Below are 12972 nucleotides of genomic sequence, written 5' to 3' on the forward strand. Positions count from 1 at the left end.
AAAAAGCACCCAAGGAAAGCAGCTGTAGTACGCTAGGGCCAGTTTCATCTTTACGTGTGCATTCGTAACCGTGGCTGATGAGGGTGAGAAAGCTACGTGGGCAGGGAAGTAATTGGAAGTAATCACAAAACAGACTTGCATAAGTGAAACGATGCATACAAGTAGTCTTTGGAGATTAAAGGTATTTGGGTTGGGAGAGGAGCTTTAATTGGAATTGACCTTGTAAAACATGCTCCCTTATTTTCAGGCTTATAATCATGGGTGGGCTGGCTGATCTATTTAAAAATGCCTGGTTCACATTAACCACCCAGTTTTTAGAGACAGTTTTTAGATGCTTGGTGGTATCGCAGAGCACAAATGACCGTGTTTGAATATTGATCCAGCGCGCTAGCAGTTAATGGAAACGAGTACAGGTGTTTCGTGTAGCACCTCAGACAGCACTATCATGCAATGTTTTGACATAAGAAAACACCTTCCTTCAGGAAAATAAAATACTAATAATCCAACTGCTGCTACTAGGACAACAGATTTCCAGTTGCTGATCTCTAGATATATTTTTAGAAGGAACAGACATTACAAAAAGATCTAATAAGCCAGGAGATTGTCCCAGGAAGATTTGGTCAAAATTAGTTCCTTTGATTGTAACACAGATCCAAATGTAATAGGACCGTTGCTAACAAACAAGCTGTTTTGCTCGGGAAAGCTGTGCAGAAAAGAAATGCTGTATCTTTGTGCACTCTGGGTGGGGGCAAGTGAAGGGCTGGGCTGGAAAGAGGCAAAGCAGATTTTTATGAGGAAGTCCAGGGCTGCGCTTTTCGGGATCTAGCTGCAACGAGTGCCTCTCCCTGACTTTCTTTTGGCCTCTGAAATAGCACACACCGATTGTCTGTGAAAGAGCCCAAATTCCAGGCTTTCTTTAGAAAGGAGGAGCATGAATACTGGGTATTTTGAATTTGCAGAGTTTTGATCACACATTGCTCACGTGAGCTGATAAGCTCATTCTGGGTTTTTTTTGGCAAATACGGAGTCCCAGTAATTCACTCTCTGCCTTTGCAGGTACTGTTTCAAGGTTTGCTCCCTGGGCTGTTCCCCTGCATCGGCTGTGCCCCTGTAAGTGCCGTGGGACCGCGGGAGCCCGGTGCCTCGCAAGGGCCAGGCGCTGCCCACGGGAAATAGGGTGAGACCAAGCTCTGGCTCCACAGAACAGGGGAAAAGGATGGTGAAGCATCTCTGCCTGAGCAGAAAGTCTGCTCCAGGCAAAGACCCTCGAGCAAGCTCCTGCCCCTGTGCAAGCTTGAAGCTTTGGGGCTTCTGTGGCTATTATCATGTGTTTCTAAATGCTGTCCACAATAAATCTGTAGCTAAATTGCATATAATTGACAAGTGCAAGTACACTGCAGTCCTTCTCAGGCAAGGGACTTACAGTGCAAGAATTCACATACATGCTTTAGAAATGTTTTAGAACTGTTGACTGAAACTTGTGCTGATGAAAAATCAGGTTTGGGCAAAATCAAGATTTTCTCAGAAATAGTTTGCTTTCCTCTATGTTATTTAAAAAAGAACATTTTCCCCCTTTTTAAACTTGTTGGCCAAAATTGAGAACTTTCTTTGTTTTCTGCCAAAAATTAAGTTTCCTGTAAGGAAACTCTTTCTTACCCCTGCACGCAGTTTCTGACTGGCTTCATGTGTATAACCTCCGTCACTGTAGTGTCTGGGTGTAGCATCACACTTCCAGGAAACCAAACCAAATTCACATTTGACACGAATGACTCAGGAACTTATGTAAGAGTAATGTATTAAAACTTGCTGTCTGTATAAGAAATGGGAATTGTTAAAAGTATTTTTAAAGAAATAGTCTCCTATCTTTTGCTTCCTGCAACCTCAGACTCCCTTAAAATCCTTTGACATGCCTCAATTTTTTTTTAAGCCAATCTTCTATTGCTAACCTCTGTGCAGGCTTTCAGAGTGGATGCTGTCCAGAAATCCTATTACAATAAATTTACTGTATTAAAAAAATCTGAGGAGGAAATAAGATATGGTCATATTATTAAGTCTGACTGTTCACCATTGCCAGCCTTTCATCCAGCCCTTTGTTTATTGTCGTCTTATCCTGCACTTAATCTCATTTAAAGCATAGGTGCTTTAGTACAAGGACCTTCCATTTTCTTTATTTTGAGTGCCTTCTGCATATATGATACCACATTTAAAGCACATATTCTCTCTCTTTAAAGTGCTTTCCACATCGATGATGCTGTAGAAATAAAAAATTGTTACAAAAGCTTAACCAAGAGTTGTAAGCCTAATCAGAACATATTTCTGTAGCTCTCAGTCTCCTTTGTCATAAACAGTGAGGCCAGCTTTCCTATATTTTAAGAGAGACCAATTATCATATTTATCTAAAATAGCTGCTTGAAGTAATGGATTAGATATTAGTAAATCTGAATAAAAAATCAGCAGTATATTAGAGTGTATATCCCTAAAGAAATCTTGAGCATCACTTGCTTTAACTGGAAATATCTTGGGATCTCCAATACCTACTTGGAGAGCCATCCAAGGCTTCCAGGTTGACATCCTGCTCAGAGGACACCATGAGAGCAGCTCTCCCCAGACCTCCACTGCAATGTCAGCACTGGCCTGGAGGCAAAGTGGTGCTGGGACACTTCAATTTACAGCCTTGAGGCCTAAAAACAAGGTTGCACCGAATGAGCTGTGTGGCCATGGCCAAAGGGAAGGAGACAGCAATGGCAGCCAGCTAGCCTCATTTTTATGATGCGGTCTTAGCTGTCCACATCACTGTACCTCCAAGCGGGAAAAAAAAGTGTATGCTTTAAATACCTGGCTGCAGAAATACAGAAAAAAATTATTAGCAGCAATGGATTTTCATTTTGCCCTCGGGGAGGAGGCAACACAGCGGTTCTGTGCCAAACACATCCGCCTTCCCCCGTTATCTAGAAGACTGTTGTGCAAACCAGAATGAAGTGGGCTTTCCAGATGAGTCCTGGGCTGATGGCTAGCGTGGTGGTGGTAGTCTTTTCCCTTACTGGATGGCAACTGTTCAGCAAAGCATTAAATGTTTCAGCATTTTTTCAGACATGTTTTCTGCTGCATCAGGTTCGTGCCACCTAGTGGTGACAGTCCCACCGTGCCAAGTCCCATCAGTAACGCCGGCAGTGGTTTTCCCATTTCTTCATGAAAAACAACAAAAATCAGAGTATACTTTCAAATGATAAAGCACAATGTCCTAGGTTATTAATCGGTAGCCTGGATGCTCTGGTAAGTTTTGTCTTTCACCTCCAAACTGTGCATCAGCCCTTATAAGACTGCAGATGCTATCCCGGACCTCGGTGAAAGAAAATGCCAAAGGCAAGCATTAACATCTGTAAATTTGCCTGCCCACTCCAGCTGGCCTCTGCCTGGGTCTTGAAGCCAGAGGCAATGCAGTAATAAAACAGAAGAACAGAGAAATGCTTCACTCGGGCAGTTCTCACTCATTGCCACTTCTTCATCTGCCCAAGTCATCATACAGTTCTCAACAGTCCATGCATTGCCTGGAAGCCCTGAAAGGCATATCTGGGGAAAAAAAAAAGTTTCTAAATAGCTTTAACTGATCTTGTATTTCACTTTGATTTATGATTATTGTCTAAACTTAACCCGGAATAGATTGGCTTAACAACCAGTTGTCAGCAAACCTGCAGTAAATTTTAAATTAAAATTCCTCCATTTGTCTTTGTTCAATGACATTTTCAGCCTTGCTTAAGCAAAGTACTTTTGAAGATTTGTCATCTTTTTGGGTGGACAATTTAATTCAGGGAGGGACAAAAAAGACAACATCTATCCACATTGCAGCACTGGAGTTGTACTAGGAATGAATCTGGACCAGCAGATTTATTGACCAAAACACAACAGAAGAAATTCTTGACTTCAATCTTTCGGCACTGAGCAAGCCACAGAACAGACTGCAGTTTTAATGAATAGATTGCAGTGGAAAATTTCTAGTATTGTGCATTCATGTACAGTCTAATGGATTCAGGCCAATGCTGAAAAGAAAGTCAGCACTCAAGTCTTCAGAGAAACCATCATGCCATAAAATCTGTATTGTCCCCATTCAGAGATCAAAGATTCGACTTGCCCTGGTGAGGAGGTAGAAGGCAATCTGAAACCCTGAGCTGCTTCACAAGTCACTCCCCAGGAGCACAGAAAAATGTGGTGCTTCTGCCACTCTTTTCTGGAAAATGTTAGGAGATTAGCTTTAATACTGGGATCCTCTATGAGTTTTCCTGACAGCAACTGTTGATAAAAGCTCTTGTTAATATGTAACCTTTACTCCAGCACCTCAGTAGCTGGTCCTGCGCTCTGTGTGATGTGTGGTCCCTGGTCTTGTTTTCTGCCGTTCATCCTTCTTCCAGCAAGCCTTCTGCCATTCGGATTAGCCAAAGTGCCCAGGAAGCAAATACAACTTCTGAGTCTAATAGAAGTGATACTATGCCAATAAAGGCTTTTAGGCATTTTATCAGTGCTTCTTAAATAATCCAATTCAAAACACGACGAGAAGTATGTCTGAGAGATGAGTCATCTCAATAAATGTAAAAAATGGATTAGAAAAGCATCATTTGTTGAGGATTAAATATTTTATAGACAGAAGAAATGTCAGAAATATGTCTTCTTTAAGCTGTCTTAATACCGTGCTTTCAGTGTTCAGTAAGTGTCAGAGGTGGAGCAAGTGCAGATGTAAAAAGATTAGGAGGAAAATCTGCATGCTGCTGCATTAGAGTTACATTTTAAAGTTAAAGTCAGGACAGATGCAGCATGTTATGACAGAAACCAAGGTAACATCTTCTTTAACAGCAAATTGTTTATTTGAGGATGACTATGTCTGGGAGGGAGCAGAAAAAAAAAATCAAACATTAACTCCCAAATAATTTTTCTAAGCTTGAAAAGGCAACAACTTCACAGAGACTGCCAGCATGACCCGCGCTTAAACAAGAGACCCAAAATGGAGAGAAAACCAAAACCACCCATTTTCTCAATTAAGACCAATACACCAGCTGTGATAATGCAATCAAGCTGGACTACCTTCCTGGATCCTGTTGCTACTGTTCAATTAACATGTGAAATGATTTTCAAACTTCTTTCTGATATTATTTCTACGAAGTCTAACTTCTGGTAAGACAGAGCAGACTGAGACTCTCCTGTTTCTTTTATTCTTTTCCCCAACAAAGAAGTAAAGGTTTTGGAAAATTTGAAGCTTTTCAATTGGAAAGTTTAGATTTTTTTTCATCAGGTGATTGCACGTGAAATATTTAACTTCCAATTATTTCCACATACTATTGTATCCACCAGAGAAAATACTCTGTGGGAGGTTAATGCCACACTGGAGGCTACATGTGGATACATAGCTATGTATTTATTGCTGTTCAGCAATGCTTTGCCCTGGACACTTTTCTCCAAATATAAGGTGGGATATAGTATTCTGCCTGCCTTGGTGGCCCCAACAGTTTTGCAAATGGGTGTTAATTAGTCACAAATAGCTTGTCTTTACCATGCTGCTACACTGGAAACTGTGCAGTCAGAGTGGTATTCACACACATAAAAAAAAAAATGAGGACCAATGGGATATTCTGAAAATGTTAACCCTACTTTTTCGTATGTGCAAATCCAAACCCAAATGGAAACTTCCAGCATAAGTCAGCCAAAAGAATGAGTTTTTTCCTACGCATTTCTATTTTAAAATTGATATTTAAAAATCTACCTACTACTCACATGGCTTCTTTTCTGCAACTTTTACATCCTGGTAGGCACGAAGAACTGCTTTGTTCTGCTGAGAGCATTTCAACTTGGTTATGCTACCAGAAGTGGTGGAACACCTGCCTGAACTAACCTTTAAAAACAGTTAAGTAGCACCACTGTTGGTTTTAACTCACTATGATACTGCTCTTTACATTAATGCTTTCACCGTCCCTGTCTTCAGAACAGGACCTCCTCTTGAGGTCATCAGGAATGTTGTTCCTTAGGTCAGCGGGACCTTCTGGACGTGACATTTACAACTTTGTGTCTTCACTGGATATTGTAATTGAGGGCTGGATTTTGACAGCTGGCTCCAGCTGATGATGGTGAGATCCACCACATCTTCAGGTGGGGAGGTATACATTTCGATCACAACAGCTTTTGCTGCCATTCCAGATTTCAGATTAAAAAACTACAAAACTTATTCAGATTTTACCTGGGACAGTCTATTTACTTGAGAAAAAGCTTTGGCAGAATTGACAACTACAGACTGCTCCCATGAATGACATCAAGCCACTGACTAGAACATAAAAGGTTATAATACATAATCCTTTTTAGATCTCTTAGCAGAGATGATCAGCCAATGACCCTATGTCTAGATCTGGCCTGCAAAGCAGTTAATATGGTCTGTGGAAAGAAAAGAGATACCTTCAGCAGACTGTACTTCTGAGGTTGCTCTGTTGATTTCAGTAGGAGCTACTTATGAGAAAGAAATTGCAAGACTTTGTTCCAGGTACTGTCATGGAAAGAAAAACCCTAATGAAATTATCTTTGGAAGTGTACCACTGCAAGTCAGGTATTTTGAAATAAATCCAACGTATCATATTTAATTGCATACGTTTTCTAAAAGCTGTTAAGTACTGAAGGCTCTGGTTTATCTGAAATTGAAAAGGCATCCAAGACTAAATTGATTGAAACTTGACTTTTGGGCACTGAGACTGAGCAGCTGCGATAAGGACCAGATTGCTTGTTGGGTGGCATTTTCCTTTCCAACAATATTGGGAACTTTAGATTTTGCTACAGATTGAAGGAAAATACTACAAAGCATCATGTTTGTGCAGACCAGCTGTAAGCACGGAAAGGCCCACTGTGCCCATTTTGTAAAGGCCCTGAGAGCATCGCCCCACCGGGAGGTCTGGCTGCCAGGGCTTGGGGACAACGCAGCATCAGTGGAGGGAGAGGCCCCCAAGCAGTGCCGCAGGGAGACTGCAGCTGGGACCCAGCCCTGTCCCCGGGGAGCTGCTTCCAGCCGAGGCCACGGCGCTTGGTCCCCACCTGAGCGACACGTCCCACCAGGCCGCTGCCCAGCCTCAGCCCATCCCCATGCGGTGGCCTTCCCTTAGCTGGTAAAGCACGGAGTCAGGATCAAGCGCGCAAGTCTTGCGTTCGGCAAATCCCACTTAGCAAGTCCACAAAAAGCAACAGGGACCGCCGGGCCTCTCCATGGGACCACCAGGGTAGGGCCAGGCTCAGCGTGTAGCTCCACACCTGCCACCCCCGCAGCCGACCCAAAGACTGACGCTATCTTCAGCCAGAGATGGATGAGGCCCTCCAGGAACACCCTCAGCTTGCTCAGTCTCTCTGGTGGGCATTATCTGGAGAAAATAATTTTCTGAAGAAACTCGAGATATGCGTGTCACAGTGATGTCATATCTGCCTTAGAAGGGACTTCAGGATTTTTGCCAACTGCTGTTTACACAAAACTCTGTTAGAATGGTGTCCCGGGCGGGGGGGGAGGGGGCGCAGACAGGGAAGGAGGTAGGAAACAGCTGCGCTGGTAAATATTAGATTTCTTTGTGCTTATATGTATGCCAGACAGAAGAGAGGCTGAGACAATTAAGAAACTTCATTTTTAGCAAAGACATGCTGACAAGACTATTAAGATTTGATTTGTGTGGCACTGGATCACCTACCAGTCCAAATGGATGGGGCAGGAGCACATGATAGCACTTCTGGTGAATTATCCAGAGTATGCAGTCTGGTATTTATACTGGCTTTATATTGTCTGGGGGGAACTGGCAATATCTAGTTTGGCATAAAACTGGCGTGGTACGGACAGAATATGCTCAAACCGATACAAACCAGAACATTTTTTTGGCACATTCAAATCACGTGCCTGCGGCACTTTGCACCATAAGGCTGCAGTGTTTTGGTGCAGTATTCAGTGCCCTAAAATATTCTTGTGTATTGTCTAACATAATTCCAACTGAAAAGCTGAGCGGCAGTAACCAAAGGCTTATACAGAGTGTTCAGAAGCTCTTGTCCTTGTGAACAGCCAGAACCATGTGTCAGAACCAGCTACGCAGTCAAACAGATTCCTCACAATACCTAAATACAGCTAAGAGACATATGTATATCAGCTGCTGTGTGTACCTAGTGCAGACAAACACCAGGAGAACAAGGAGCTATTCAGGCTGCCGGTAGTCCAGGACTACGAGATCCTGCCTACTTGCAGATTTGTGTTGGGCTATCTACTGAGGGCAGCTAGGGCAGGGCTCATTCAGATGTCCTGCTTACTATATTTACTGGCATTCTTTGAGGGGAGACAAGTTTCTAAATTTGCCTTTCACAAACTTTTAAAGCCAGGTACCATCATTGGCAGGGACACAGGTGGCAGCAGTGGTGGTGACCACTGCTAGTGACAGCAGGTCCTATACCTGGCTGCAAAGTACACATACTTGAGGAGAATGCATGAATACAATTTGGGAACCTCTGCTACGCTACTCTAATCAATGCCTTCAAATCACCTGATTAGAAGGCACTAGAGCTAGTCAAGTAATTGTGTGCATCAAATCTAGTTTTCCTAGACACGATGTAGCTGGCACAGTAATATCTAACAATTTTTGTAGTTTGTGGATAAATGTAGGTTTGTATATGTAACTGCTGGAGCATTATTCTTAGTCCTGTGGGCTGGTAGGAGTCAGGAGGGAAGAGGCACTCATTGAAAAAGGCTGAAGAATCAAAGTCTGGTCTGTGTTTAGTATTGGTATATGATCAAGCTATACCAGTGAAGGCTTGCCATCTGCTGATATTTTGTTTAACAAAAAGTGAAAACAAGAAGAACAAGGACATTTGCATTGCAGTTACTGGAGAGTTAATGGATAAAATGGCAAATAAAAAAGTTGATGTGACTCAGGATCTTGAGAACTGCTGCCACTTCATAAAAATAATTCTGTGCATCTCTGTGACAGAAAACTATCACCATAAGCTGCTGCGCTGACCCAAGAAATACATACTACAGAGTAATATGCAACTTCCTCTCCAGATGCCACCAGTAAGGGAGAAAGGGGGTAACAAGCTATCTGTCTGGAGCCAGCTACCCCTGGTATCTACAGTGAATGAGTTCCTGATAATAAGGGGGAATATATGATCTATGCAAATGCCACTAATGGCTTTTCCTGCAGCTGGCTGCCGAAGTTGTTTCCCCTTTGATCATATTTTCCCCTTCCCAGTCTGTCCTCAACACTGTTACAGCTACTGGTACAGTGTTATTTCAAACTATTAATAACATATCTTTCAATATTTGTACTATAAAACACAGCGGGTTTACGTACTTTTTTTTCAAAACATGACTCTATTGCATTATCAACTTTTTTATAGAGAACAGATGAGATGATAGATACAGATATCAGCACAGATGACAGACGCTGTGGCAAATAGCACTGATAGAGCATTATTACCAGAGCAAGAACAATTTTTAGATGTTCCTTTACCACAATGTTGCCAGATGAACTGTGCTGACCTAGACATACAGAACCTGAACTTGTCTGAACATTTTCACTCTGTCCTACAGGGCTGTTGAAATAGACTTCTGTCTGTCCACCTCCTGAAGGACACTGCCAGGAGCGCCGGGGAAGAGGGAGAGCGGCTCACATTTGGATTCCAAAAGGTAAAAGACAGTCTCCTTTGGACAGTGTGGCTAATTCCCACTCCCTTAATGAGCTTTCCCTTCTAAATGGCTATGAGTCAGCATCACGGAAGTGTGATTTCTTACTGATGCATGTATACAGCACCAATACTGTGATAGCAGATTATTGTTACAGATGGCACTCAGAGCAAAGTAAGGAATGAAAAGAAAAATGACAAAAGTTTCATTTAACAGAAAGTTCAGCATGTCTCTTACAAAACCTTTTCTTAATACATCATAGGGAGTTTTGGCCATCTAGCAGATGGCCCTCTACAGTGACTGTTAGCCTCTTCACCTTCCCTTTTGAAGTTGAACTGCATTACCTTGCCAACACAGCTGAGCCCGCCAGCCGGAGCTGTGAGATACCCGAGGCCAAACTCATGTTTCCATTGTTACGGTGCAGTTACCGATGCATCAGACCATCCCAGGATTACACACATCCTGCCAACAGGAGTTTCTCCCTGAGGGGTTGTCATAACAGATTATTTATGCCAGCATTGCACAATTTTGCTACTGCAGTGTGTAAATTTTACACACCTTTAAAAACAGAAAGGAGATTATTTCTACATTATGAACAGTCATGTAGACTGGTAATGACTGAGCGTGTAGAGCTGCACAAATATCACAAAGTAACGCCCTGTGCTTCCTACAAAACCAGAGATCACTGTTGTTTATAGCTACAAGTTGGGTGTACGCTTCTTTGCTAAAGGATGAGCAGCTGTGGTTTCACTGTGCTCTCCAGGCAAATGTTAGATCAAAATTAGATCAAAATGACACATGCTCTCCTACTTTGCTTTTTCTTCTAATGTAAGAAATGAAGTTAGCCACTGTTGCCCTTGCATCAGCTACACACATTTGAGATACTTTGTTCTGTTTCTGAACCTGAATTCTACACTTTTTAAAAAACATCTTGTGCTTTTATAAACAAAATAAGCTCATGATTAGCAGATACCAAACTATGGTTAGGAATCTCATATTATTCTCACTTTAGAGAGGGAGGAATGACAGAAAGGCTAAGGATGCTGATTTCAAAAGTGGTCTGATCTGAGACATTCTGGAATTTCCAGATCACCCTGGGTTGCCACAGAGGTCGGCAGCCCTTGGTTATGGAAAGCGCTGCTGTATGTGTCTAGCCTTGGGTGGGTAAAAGATGAAGTTCTCAAAGGCAGCAGTCACTTTTGACAGTGTTTTGCCCTAACAGATAGTGCACAATGCACAAAAAAGTGGATGGTGGGCTGAGAGTTGGACCTGTCTATCCACATTTCATGTTCATTTTATGACCTCTTTTACGGTTAGAAAGATGAACTACATCATAGGCTTCTCCGCAATTCAGAATGCAATTGTATCAGAGGGACAGACTAGTTCATGGTGATAACAGTTAATGCTTTTGCCAAGCTCAAGAACTACTACTGAGACATGAAGCCAGGGTATCTTCAAATCCAGACCCCTGTAAGCAACAAAACGCTGCCCTTTAATGACTGCTGGATCAGCTCTGTCACTTGAAAAAGGGATTGAAATGAGTACTAAAATTAAAGTAGTTTTAACACTGCAGTTTCTAAATGAGTTGTAAAATAAGCTGGGACAAGGTTGCATGAGAAACATTTGCTATTAAGAGTAAAACCATGGGACTTGAGCCAGGCCAGCTGTGCTACTGCTCCTCCTTTGCTCCTGTACCAGTACGTGCCAGAGGCTACAGAGTCTGGAGGTAGAAAATACGTTTCATTGCTCTCATTTGATTCCCTCAGGCTGACACATGGAGTGGAGTTGACAGGCTCCACGGCAAGCTGTGTCTAGCCTTCTTTGGCTGGAGGGAGGATTGCTGATACATTGTGCTTTGAGTTTTGGCAGGAGAGACCACCAATGCTAAAGTAAAAGAAAAGAAAGAGACTTTAGGTTACTGAGTCTTTAAGGCAGGGTTGCCTGTGGTATACAAGTTTACAAGCAGTGTGAGAAATGGGTCATAAAAAGGTCCCCATTTAGTTAGATGTAATAGCCAGTTAGCTATTCACAGGCTGATGATCAAGTGAAAGGTGCTCAGGGAAAATCTAACTTAATCAAGCACTTGAAGTCAGGACTCAAGAGGGCTGGGGTCAAGAGACAGAGAAGGTCAAAGATAAGGGTCTGGATATGCAGCAAGATGTAGTGAAGCTAACAAGCAAACAAGCGATGTGAAAAGAAAAATATATGGGTCACAAATTATCCATTTGAAATTACAGACATAAAAAATTAAAAGAATTTTCATATGTGGTTTAGCAAGAGAAACCACATCTGTTGATTCATTTGAAGAACAGCAACAGGAAGATCTAAATTTGGAGTAAGTATCAGTAAGGCAAAATAAAATACTTATATTTGCTTTATAGAAAATAAAGGTGGAAGATGGTCAACCTCTCAAGTGTAGTAGAAATGTGAAGTGACTTGAACTCAAAACTATTTAAATGTGTTATGTAGCAACACAAACTTTAAATGCTTATTTTTATAAACAATGGGATCCAATAAATAATACAGACCAGTTACTGAGGGATGCACATTTACATCAGTCCCAGCTAGTTTATTTTCCAGCAAACTGGAAACAATCTTTTCCTTCTTTTCAGGACCATGAGTTTGTGAATGCACTGTAACTTTTTCTACACATGGATCCATTTTTATGATTTCATTATTTATTCAGCACTCATATGAAAATATTCTTACCAGCCTAAGCATTTTAGCATTCTTACATCGTATTACCTTGAATAACTGTGTGTTCAGTAATGTATACACATTGAACTTGAAGTAGCTAGTATACATCAGCAGAGGTAAAGAGCATGAGGTAAAGATCCTAGCAGCTCAGTGGTTGACATATTTACTGAAGTGTTTCCTCCACATCAGCTATTCCTATCTCTTAGCTATAAGGAGAAGATTTAAAATGCAATTTAAATCAATCAGTGCATATAGAGGAATGTGAATTCCATTGTTTCAGGATAATTTATTTTGCTTTATCTTATAAAAAGGGAAAGACATTGTTAAGAAATATAATATCCCGCATTTCAGGATGGTGTGGTGTCATGTTATGTTTCTGTATTAAAGAATCAAACCCATCTCTGAATCCAGACAGCCCCAAACCATCTATAAATGCATTATTATAGTTTGGTTAATTGGAAAACACCCTAAAAACATACTGAAATTATGTTTGGCCTGGTTTCCATACATATCAAAGAGGAGAGATTCCTGGCAAACCTGGAATCTGTATTTTGAACAAGGAGTTTGCCAGCTGGCTTTTCACATTCTGTAACAAGTTTACGCAT

This window comes from Gymnogyps californianus, chromosome 1, assembly GCF_018139145.2.
Source record: "Gymnogyps californianus isolate 813 chromosome 1, ASM1813914v2, whole genome shotgun sequence".
In the NCBI taxonomy this organism is placed as follows: Eukaryota; Metazoa; Chordata; class Aves; order Accipitriformes; family Cathartidae; genus Gymnogyps; species Gymnogyps californianus.